The sequence below is a fragment of the Vicugna pacos genome, chromosome 9 (assembly GCF_048564905.1).
Source record: "Vicugna pacos chromosome 9, VicPac4, whole genome shotgun sequence".
Taxonomy (NCBI): Eukaryota; Metazoa; Chordata; class Mammalia; order Artiodactyla; family Camelidae; genus Vicugna; species Vicugna pacos.
Window position 1 is genome coordinate 46,310,841 of NC_132995.1, and position 11,929 is coordinate 46,322,769.

General features: G+C 43.4%; 1 pseudogene; it reads left to right on the forward strand.

Annotated features, from left to right (window-relative positions):
- The first annotated feature begins 9,455 nt into the window (after positions 1-9,455).
- Positions 9,456-10,153, forward strand: LOC102525551 (large ribosomal subunit protein mL48 pseudogene; annotated as a pseudogene).
- The last annotated feature ends 1,776 nt before the right edge of the window (positions 10,154-11,929 follow it).

The following is an 11,929-nucleotide window of genomic DNA, read 5'->3' on the forward strand; positions in this document are numbered from 1 at the left end:
CGCTGTGACTTGCTTTTATTCCACTGATTTTAATTGGAGATTTTCTTTCCATTTCTATAGGTATGTTAACGTCTCCACATTGTTTTATGCCCTGTAGATCTAAAGGGATCATCTTCTTGGTATAAAGCTGGTGTGGCTAAACAGAATTGGCCTCACTCTGGTAAGCTGGTAGGTCTCAGGACCTGTCAAATGGGAATGGGTGACAGCATCCTAGGCAGGAGGCACCATGGGTCCTCTTCAGGGGGTGGGGGGAGCTCTGGGGGATGCTGCTGGCGGTTCTGTCCCAGCCACCCCTGCTGTCTCCCCTGTCAAATGCACTACCCTTGACCACAGTCTGTCCTCATTCTCTGCAGCTGAGTGACCGACACAGAGCCCTGTTCCCAGCCAGGCAGCTGGTCTGGGAAGTCAGGACCCTCCGCCATCTCTAGGCCTTGTTTGGCTCAACTCCTTACTTGAGTGTCCCATCAAATCCCACTGGCCAATGTACACTGGACTCTCAGTACCTAGTCTGTACTTGGCACTCTTCCAGCTTTATCTGGTCTGGTCTTTGGTGTTTTTGAGAAGGAAGATAGCTCACCCTGCTGAGCGTAGTCAGGGGAACATGGCTGGGGCCCCTCCGCTCTATTTCCCACTCTCAGCTCACTGTTAATGATCTATTTTCAAGCCTTCTGTCTCCTGCCCCCAGAGAAGCTGCCCCTCTAGACACAGACTGAATCACTTCATGTGTGACACACATCTGAAGAAAGCAGAACCTACCTCTTTCTCGGTTTTAGAAGGACTATCAGGATGTTAAACAAAATACAACAAGCCAACCAAGACACACCTATAAAGGTTAGTGGGACGCATGTGAAAGGATAGATGTGTCCTGAAGAACCTAACGGAGCATAAAACCCCATGAGAATTCTGGATCACGACTGCTGACATGGCAGTGGATGTGGGGACATTCATTCCAGAAAGACATCTTGAGCACCAATAAGGGAGCAGGAACTGGGCTGCTGGGGATACAGTGGTGAACAAGATTATATTATGGTAGAGGGCTCCTGCCCCTGGGGCATTTACCTATTAGCAGTGCATTCCCAGGAGTAGACAAGACAACCTGGGCAGAGGATGGATTACATGAAGCTGGAAATGTAGATGTGGTTTGGCCTGTCCCTCTGAGAAAAATGAGAAGCCATGGTAGAGTTTTAGATAAGGAATAGCTTCATCTGTTTCTTTAAAAAGTAAATGAGCTTGATGCTAACTGGGAGAATTAGGTAGAGCTGCCAGAAGCAGAAACCCCCACTTAGAACCCTGAAAGATGAAGTTCTGCCAATTCAGAGCTCCCATCTCTTAGTGATGTTGGCAATTAGTGAGAAATCATCTTGCAAGGATCCATGTTCAGCTGAATTCTTTCTGCTTTCCTAGAGCTTGTTCCTAGTGTCTTCTGATGTTTGCCCCATTCCTGCTGCCTCCGGTCCATCCAGACCCCTTAAGGATTACCTATGCCCACCTCAAAACGGTGGAAATCTGCGCCCTGAAACCAATGTAGTTAGTGCGGGTTGTTCAGGGGTAGGGCCGACATTAGCACTTCCCTGTCTGGCTGACACTGAATGTGGGAGGAGGAAGGTTGCTGAGGCCATTCCTGAATGTGAGAAAGGGCGGGGCAGCAGACAGGGCTCTGTACCTCTTAGGGAAGTGAAGAGAGGCCAGGGCTGAGCAGAGGCTGCGCCCTGAGATGTGGGAAGTCCTGTCATGCTGGGATGTGTGCATTTGAAGGTAGCAGGAGGCTGTGGGACTGTGGCCTCAGATCATTTTGCTCAGGACAACAGACACTAATGTGGAAAACAGGCCAGGCCTTGTCTGTGATGAGGACCAGCCTAGGGGTGGGCCTGGCTGTGGTCAGCTGGTTTGGCTCTTCTGAAGAGTGGGCACAGGATGGCCAGGCTTGGGTAAGGAAAGGCAGCTGAGGGGTGCCCTGCTGAGACATAACGGTCATGGAGCAGGCCACCTGGAGGAATGGTGACCAATAGCAGGTGGCCTTAAGGGGGTCAAGGTGGTGAGGACATCAGAATGGGTCCCCTGTGGCCTCAGGAGGCCAAATGCTAATAGAGGTCGAACAACAACGGCAGCAACTCCCACCAGGCCAGTCGCAGAGGCAGCAGCACTGCTGTCGCCACGGTGGCAATGGGATCTGCTCGCTTGTCCTGCTCTTGGCTATATACCGTTTGCTTTATACGCGGTAGCCCATTCAACAAGTAACAGTAACCCATGAGGCAAGTTTATTATTCTTGTTTATAAATAAACTAACGTTTAGAGAGGCTAAAGAATTTGCTCAAAGTACATGAAGTGGTACAACACCAATTCTAAGAATTTGGAAAGTTCAGGTATAATGTAATCTAGAGCAACCCCTGAAACAAATCATGAAAAAAAGTATATCAAAAAAGCTAGTAGATAAATTAAAATGGAACTCTTAAGAATGTTTTTAACCCTAAAGGTGGCAAAAACAAAGGAACTTAAAGGGGGGAGGGACAAACAAAAAGTAAAATGGTAGACCCAAAGTTCAACCATATTAACAAAAGGCAGAAATAGTCTCATGGATAAAAAATTAAAATTAAAAAAAGGAATACCAAACTATATGCTCTGTAAGAATCATGCTTTTAATATGAAGACACAGATGGAAAGTAAGTGGATGGGGGAAATATGATATAACCGGTAAACCTAAGAAGCTTGGAGTGGTACTATTAATATCAAATAAAGTAGAATTCAGGATAGAGTATTACTAGAGATAAAGGATAATCATAATGACAAAGCAGTCAATTCAGGAAGACAAAAACATGTATGCGCTAATAAGTTTCAAAATAGACAAATGCAAAACTGGACATATTTCAAAGAAGACAAGACAAACCCACAAGCATAACTGAAGATTTTAACATCTTCTCTCAGCAACTAATAGAACTAGACAAACATTCAATCAAGATATAGAAAATATGAGCACCACTATTAATCACCTTGATCTAACTGACACTGATGGAATGTTCATATACATTCTTCAAAGGCACAAAGCACATTCACCAAAATAGACATATGCTGGGCCATACAAGTCTTAAGTTGTTGAAAAGGATTGAAATCATACAGAGTGTGTTCCCTGACCACAAGAGAATTAAATTAGAAGTCAGTAACAAGATAACTGTAGTGTAAGTACCTGACTGTTGAGTTTTGGAGTTTTTTGTTGTTTTTTTTTTTTTTAATTGTAACACAGGTGCCTGACTTAAGCTTTTGAAAACTGAGGCATCCATTTAAAAGACAGCTATCTCAAATAAACACATTGCCAGCCACACAACTGGATCAAGAGCCAGGCTACCTCCTCCCCACTCCCTGCCAAGTTTCCTTTGTTTTAAAGATCTCTGGTTGACTTCTATAACTGTTTGGCCTCTTGCTTTTCCCTCTGCATTTTAATTCCTGCTCTTATGTTTTAAATTCACCAATTAAGAGTGAACCCACAAAACCCTAGGCCCCCACCCTCAGCCCCAGTAAAAGCAGAACCCCAAGCCTGTACTCTCCACCTGCAACCTTGCATGTGGCCCCAGGCATGCCGTGTACCCTCCAGGACCTGCAAGTTATAACCTTGCTTTTTTTCCCCAAAGTTTCCTGACAGTTATTGCTAAGGGCATCTTGCAATCATAATGAGAACTCCAAGGCCTGGCCTTGCCACAAAATTGATTCCAGAAGGGGAGGTGTCTGTGGGGATCTCAGGTGAGTGCCCCCCAGGCATTTCTAGCTGACAGCATCACTGACCATAGGCTGAGATAGGCAGGGAGGACGGCATGATTGCCCTTGCACTTAACCAAGGGGAGAGCCCTTGCTGGCTTACTGACCAACCCAAGTGGGTAACGCAGTCTGGGAAGGGAACACCCATTGCTGGAGGTCTGTCCTGCTATATCTGTTGTGTGTTGCCTGCGCTATCCATCCCCAAATGTCATTGCTGTGTAATAATTCAACAATCTCCCCAGAGCTGCATGATCAAGGCCATGGCTAACAAGATGATTAGACCACTAATTATAAAGACCTGAATTGATTGGTAATGTACTTAAGGGTCCTCCACACCCTGAGGCCAAGAAGAGTGAACTGGATTGGAAGGTTGCTGTCAATGCCCAAGGTCGGGCTCTGGGGTAAGGAGGATGGGAGACCCCTGCCTGTGACCACTGAGTCACTGGGTCATGCCTGGACTACCTCTCCTAAGCCAGACGAGTGCAATTGCCCAGCCCCTGGAAACCAGTGGCACCACCGAAAGGGCAATGCAGCAGAGGCCTCCGCTCTCTGTGCCACCACTTCACTCACTGCTGCCACTTGTCCTCCCCTGACCTGGTAAGATATCATGGGTCCAATCCCTGGTGCTTAAAAGTTAATGGACAGAAGCTGTGATATATTTATACAATGGAATACTACTCAGCCATAAAAAATAATGAAGTAATGCCATTTGCAGCAACATGGATGGACCTGGACAATGTCATTCTAAGTGAAATAAGCCATAAACAGAAAGAGAAGTACCATATGGTATAACTCATATGTGGAATCTAAAAAAAGAAAAAGACAGACAAACTTATTTACAAAACAGAAATAGACTCACTGACACAGAAGACAAACTTATGGTTACCGGTAGGGGAGGAAGGGGGTGGGAAGGGATAGATTGGAAGTTTGAGATTTGCAGATACTGACTAATATATATACAATAAGCAAGTTTATACTGCATAGCACAGGGAACCATATTTAATATCTTGTAATCTTGTGATGAAGAAGAATATGAGAAAGAATGTATGTATGTTCCTATGTGACTGAAGTATTGTGCTGTACACCAGAAATTGACACATTGTAAACTGACTATATATACTTCAATAAAAGTGTATTTTTAAAAACCCATTATCTGACATAAATGTTAGCAATGTTCTCCTAGGGCAGTCTACCCAGGCAATAGAAATAAGAGCAAAAATAAACAAATGGGACCTCATTAAACTTAATAAGCTTTTGCACAGCAAAGGAAACCATAAGCAAAACAAAAAGACAACCTACAAAATGGGAGAAAATATTTGCAAAAGATGAGACTGACAAGGGCTTAATTTCCAGAATATATAAACAGCTCATACAACTTAAGAAAAAAACAACTCAATCCAAAAACAGGCAGGAGACCTCAACAAACAATTCTCCAGTGAAGACATATGAATGGCCAACAGACACATGAAAAAATGCTCAATGTCACTAATTATCAGAGAAATGCAAATCAAAACTACAATGAAGTATTATTACCTCGCATCAGTCAGAATGGCCATGATTCAAAAGTCCACAAATGATAAATCCTGGAGAGGGTGTGGAGAAGAGGGAACCCTCCTACACTGCTGGTGGGAATGAAGTTTGGTGCAGCTGTTATGGAAAACAGTAGGGAGATTCCTCAAAACACTAAACATAGACCTACCCTATGATCCAGCAGTCCCACTCCTGGGCATACATCTAGAGGGAACCTTAATTCCAAAAGACACCAGCACCCCAATGTTCATAGCAGCACTATTTACAGTAGCCAAGACATGGAAACAGCGTAAATGTCCATCAACAGATGACTGGATAAAGAAGTTGTGGTATATTTATACAATGGAATACTACTCAGCCATAAAAAATGATAAAGTAATGCCATTGCAGCAACATGGATGGACCTGGAGAATGTCATTTTAAGTGAAGTAAACCAGAAAGAGAAAGAAAAATACCATATGATACCACTTATATGTGGAATTAAAAAAAAAAAGACTAACTTATTTACACAACAGAAACAGACTCACAGACATAGAAAACAAACTCATGGTTACCAGGAGGGGAAGAGAGTGGGAAGGGATAAACTGGGAGTTTGAGGTTTGCAGATACTAACTAATATATATAAAATAGATAAACAACACGTTTATAATGTATAGCACAGGGAACCATATTCAATATCTTATAGTAACTTATGGTGAAGAATATGAAAACGAATATATGTATGTTCATGTATGACTGAAGCATTATGCTGTACACCAGAAACTGACACAACATTGTAAACTGACTATGCTTCAATATATATATACATTTATATATATATATTTTGCATATATATATATACAATACATATATATACATATATATATGTATGTATATATACAATACATATATATACACATACATATATATATATGTATATATATATATGTATGTATATATATACAAAAAAAATTTAATGCAAGTGCCTGACCTGCACTTTTGATTGCCAGAGCATCGGCTTCAAAGACAGCTTTGTCAATAAACACATTGCCAGTCACACAACTGAAGAGCCAGCACCCCACACACACACACACACTGCAGCTGCAAGGTTGAAGACCCCACTTTGAGGACCTCCACTCGTGATTAGAGGCACTGCTTTCTGGGATAAGGAGAGGAATGGCTCCTGCCCTGTAAAGCCCACAGTCTAGTTGGAGACGGTCAAGTCAACAGGTGAGCCCAATGGAACATCATGAGTTTCCAGCAGAGGGAGTGGGGAGGGGAGCGTGCAGGAGGAAGCACCTAACTCTGATTAAGGCGAAGGAGGTCTGGTACAAATCTGAGGAGCCACAGATGCAACAGTGCTTACCAAAGTCACTTAGCCTGATGGTCATCCTTCCCTGATTTCTTGTGATCGCACAGACTGAGCAGTGCCCTGTCCACTGTCCATCTATTCTGCCCAAGGGCTTCCAGACCCTACTAACCAGTGCCATTACAGTGCGGGCCAGGGCCCCGCTGCCTCTCCCATCTTCCCACTCATCATGGTAACTGCATCCTCCTGGCCCCCGTGTCTCGGGCTCCCAGCACATTGCCATCAGCCATTCTGTTCTGTAGCAGCATCTCCTACTGTCCACCCTGGCTTAGAGAGGGGCCCTGCAGGTGACCTTCCCAGCCTGCTGGTCCCCTTCTCACTAGCACATTCCTTCCTGCTTGGGCAGATGTGTGCATCTTCTGGGCTTCCCCATGGAACAGTCACCGACTTTACACAGCACATCCACCCTACCATGCCCGCTTCGCTCAGCCTCAAATCCATTTTTCCACCATCTGAGATGGTCATTATAGCATTTCTCCTTCATTTAATGTGGTCCAGTGCTTGTTTCCATGCTTCTAGGAGCCATCCAAGCAGCATGTTGGCACCATCCCTGGGTCCTAGCAGGATGTTAAATCCTATATCTTGGGACAGGGCTCCCAAATCAATAAGCTCTCCTTTACCTGATTTTATGTCCTGCCCCGCCCCCATCAGGGCTCTTAGCATCCAGTCCCAGTCGTACTCACCTGGCCTTGCTGGTGGGGTCCTGCAGTGCCCTTGGAACACAGTTTCTTTCCTCACTTCTCAGACCTGGCCCAACTTCATGGCCACAAGCGGGGGCTGGGGGGGCAGTGCTGGGGAGCCTGTGGACCTGCTGGGCCCTGACCCTGGCCTGGCAGACCTTTCTAGGTTGAGAGTTGAACCTTTGAAGCTTGGCTGTTCTGTACCGACATCCTGGACCCCGTCTTCAGATTTCTGGCCCCCTGTAACTGTAACTGTAACTGTAACCACAGGGATCGGGGAAGGGGGGCTCTTTCCATGCTCCGGAGGAGGCTTTCTGGCCTCACGCCATGCTGCATTAATTGCCTCTGAATCACTCTCAGCTTTTCTCTTCCCGTGCCTTAACTGTGCTTAACAACAGCCACGCCCGGTCACCATCCTTAATTTCTCCCTCCCTCTGTCTTTCTCAAATTCCTGACCTATGGAACCCACGAGTGAACTCTCTCCCACCAGACTACCATCCCAGCTTGTCAGTGGTGGAAGTTTTAACAATTTAGTTGTTACCTTGTGCTGGGGAGGGGCTCCCCCTACCAAGTGTGAAGGGGTCCTCATCACCAGCAGGTAGACAGTGATCCAACTCCGGAATCCCACCTTAGCATTTGTTTTCAGGGACCCACTCCTGGTGCCATCGGTCACAGCTCGAGCTTCTCGGGCACAGACTCTGAGGTGAAGATTAGCACCAGGAAGTGGATCAGGGAGTGCTTCAAGGAGCAACACCTGGGAGGGGAAGGGATGGAGGTGGGGTGGGGGAGAGAAATGGGCCTTTGAAACTCTGGCCAATCAGGGATGGGGGCTGCCCAGAAAGGAGGCATGACCTTGATCAAGATGATTCTTTTCAGCTGAGGAGATTCCCAGAGAGGACTGGCAGCTGAGGGCTGTTGGCCGGTGACACTCCCACTCTGGGGTGTCAGTCCGTCTGGGAGGGGAGTCTGGGCAGCTCATCATGGTGTCCACTAACTGTGGGCTGATCAGTGATCGCCGAATGGTGTGACATTCTCCAGATGTGAAGGATGGCCATTTTCTTTTGATCAATCCCGACACTTTGGTTAAGTAGGAAGCTAGGTCATCTATGGACAGAGCAGGTGGGGAGCACGTACTGTGTCTAATGCAGAACAAGAATACTGTCGGGGCAGCCTCACCCGGGCGTGAAGCAGACCCTGCCCTACGGGGGAGGGGGGGCCTGCTGGCAAACTGAGATGGACTCCCAATTAATCATGGAGCTTTTTGTTTGACTATACTTTTCAATGTAACACCTAATTAGAAAACTTAAGTATGTTTGGAACAACGTGGGTATTCCAACCTACTTTTTCAACTGCAATTTTTATGAAATTTAAATACAGATTAAGTATTCCTGATGAAAATTTAGCATCCTAATTGAGAAGTGCTGTAAGTACAAATTATACACTGGATTTCAAAGACTTAGTATGAGAAAAAGAATGTAAAATATACCATTAATGTTAAAACCTGTTGAAATGATAATACTTGGATATATCGAGGTTAAACAAAATATATTAATAAAACCCATTCACCTATTTCTTTTGACTGTTTTTGAAAGGCTCTCAGATCATCTAAAATCACCCAAATAGGATAGAAAGCCCAGAAAAACCCAGGCACTTAAGGTTAATCAATCTATGACAAAGGAGGCAAGAATTCACAATGGAGAAAAGATGGTCTCTTCAATGAGTGATGCTGCAAAAACTGGACAGCTAGACTGTAAAAGAATGAAGTTAGAACATTCTCTAAGACCATATACAAAAATAAAATGGATTAAAGACCTACATGTAATACCAGATAATAAAAAACTCCTTCAGGAAAACATAGGCAGAACACTCGTTAACATAAATCATAGCAATATTTTTTCATATCTGTCTCCCAGAGTAATGGAAATAGACACAAAAATAAACAAATGGGACCTAATTAAACGTAAAATCTTTTGCACAGCAAAGGAACCATAAACAGCAAAAAGACAACCTACACAATGGGAGAAAATATTTGCAAATGATGTGACTGATAAGGGATTAATTTCAAAGTGAGCCTCCTTCTTAAAAAAAAATACAAACAGTTCATACAGTTCAACACCAAAAAAAAGAGTGTTTTTAGATGCTCAGGGGACGCGGCTGCTTGGGCAGATCTTCACTGGCATAATTACAGGCTGCGCAGCAGCAAGAGATGAACAGAGCTCTGGGAAAAGTGCTGTGTCTGAGGAATAATACCATTTTTCAGCAAGTCTTTTCCCTCTTAAGGTTCAGAATTTCAGGAGAGAATCCCATCTGTTCTGCAGGTGGCATTCTGTTGAGTACCAGTCGGCACTACAGGTCAAAGCCCACCCATGGCATTGGAAGATACAAGCACCTAGTTAAAGCACAAGAAGAAGGGGAAAGTGGAAGTGATACCCATTCATCTGGGGACAGATTATGAATATGGAGTTTTAAATATTCACCTGACTGCACATGACATGGCCCTGGCAGAGAGTTATGCCCAATATATTCACAACCTCTGCAACCATCTCTCGGTTAAAGTCGAGGAAAGTTATGTGATGCCCACCAAAACTATGGAGGTGTTGCAGCTGCAGGACCAAGGCAGCAAAATGTTCCTGGACTCAGTTCTCAAACCACATGAGTGAGTGGTCCAGATCAGTGGTTTGAGTGCTACATCTGCAGAGATTTTCTTGGAAATAATCCAAAGCAATCTTCCTGAAGGAGTCAAACTGTCAGTGAGGGAGCACACTGAAGAAGACTTCAAGGGAAGATCCAAAGCTCGGCCAGAACTGGAAGAACTGTTAGCCAAGTTGAACTAGCTCATTGCAGACCCTTTCATGCTGGCACTGATGATACTGTGTGCTAAGGGGAAGAGCTTCCTGGGTGGCCAAAGTTAAGCGGGACACCCTGACCCTCGGTATCATTAGTACCGATCTCTTCAGCCAGGAATGCCTCCTCTCTGTGGAGGAGCGCTTGTGAATTGTCAACACTTTCTTTTGCGCTAACCCTAGGTATCCTCCTTCTAATAAAAATCTCCTGATGATGCATGTGTGTGTACATGAGAAGTCCATCCTGTAGAGTATCTTTAAGAGATTCACTTTTTCTCTTTTCTGGTGCTTTAGCACACAAGCATGTTCTCCTTCAGTATTTCTCCACTTAGAGTGAACTCATCCTTTAAATCAATCTGGCATGAAGTCCCTTTAGTGAAGCTGATGATCATAATATAAGTGAATTCTCTGTGGCTAGAAAGCATAGGGAGGGAGAGTTTGGCTTTGTATATAGAAAAACTCTCCAGATAGGATCAGGGTCTGTCCATAAGTGAAAAAATATTCCCTTGTGGGATAGTGAGTGACTTGTCATAAGTATGCAGGTAGATGTTATAACTGCAGATGAGGGTTGCCTGGAATGACTTTAAACAAAGAATTAAAGGTTGATCTTGGTCAGGGGTCAGAAAACTACAACTTATGAGTCAAATCCCACCAACTGCCTATTTGCTTTTTAAAAGTAATTTATTGAGGCAAAATTCACGTCACAGAATTAACCATTTTAAGGTGAACAATACAGTGGTATTTAATGCATTTAGAGTGTCATGCAACCTCTATCTAGTTCCAAAACTCTATTGCCTGCTTTTATAAATAAAGGTTTATTGGAAAAAAATTTAAAAAAACAAACAACCCAATCAAAAAATGGGCAGAAGATCTAAATAGACATTTCTCCAAAGAAGACATACTGATGGCCAACAGGCACATGGAAAGATGTTCAACATTGCTAATCATTAGAGAAATGCAAATCAAAACCACAGTGAGGTATCACCTCACACCAGTCAGAATGGCCATCATCAAAAGGTCTACAAATAATAAATGCTGGAGAAGCTGTGGAGAAAAGGGAACCCTCCTATACTGTTAGTGGGAATGTAAATTGGTGCAGCCACTATGGTGAACAGTATGGAGGTTCCTTAAAAACTAAAAATACAGTTACCATATGATCCAGCAATCTCACTCCTGGGCATATATTCGGAGAAAACTCTAATTGGAAAAGATACATGCACCCCAATGTTCATAGCAGCACAACAGCTGACATGGAAGCAACCTAGATGTCCATCGATAAATGACTGGATAAAGATGTGATACACACACACACACAATGGAATACTTACTCAGCCGTAAAAAAGAATGAAAGAATGCCATTTGCAACAACATGGATGTACCTAGAGATTATTATACTAAATGAAGTAAGTCAGACAGAGAAAAGCAAATATCATATGATATCACTTATATTTGGAATCTAAAAAAATTATACAAATGAACTTATTTACAAAACAGAAATAGACTCACAGACAGAAAACAAACTTATGGTTACCAAAAAGGAAAGAGAGGGGAGGGACAAATTAGGAGTTTGGGATTAACACATACACAGAACTATATATAAAATAGATAAACAACAAAAACATACTGTATAGCACATGGAACTATACTCAGTATCTTGTAATAACCTGTAATGAAAAAAGATCTGAAAAAGAATAGATATATGTATATGTATAACTGAATCAGTTTGATGTACACCTGAAACTAACACAACATTGTAAATCAACTACATTTCAATATAAAGA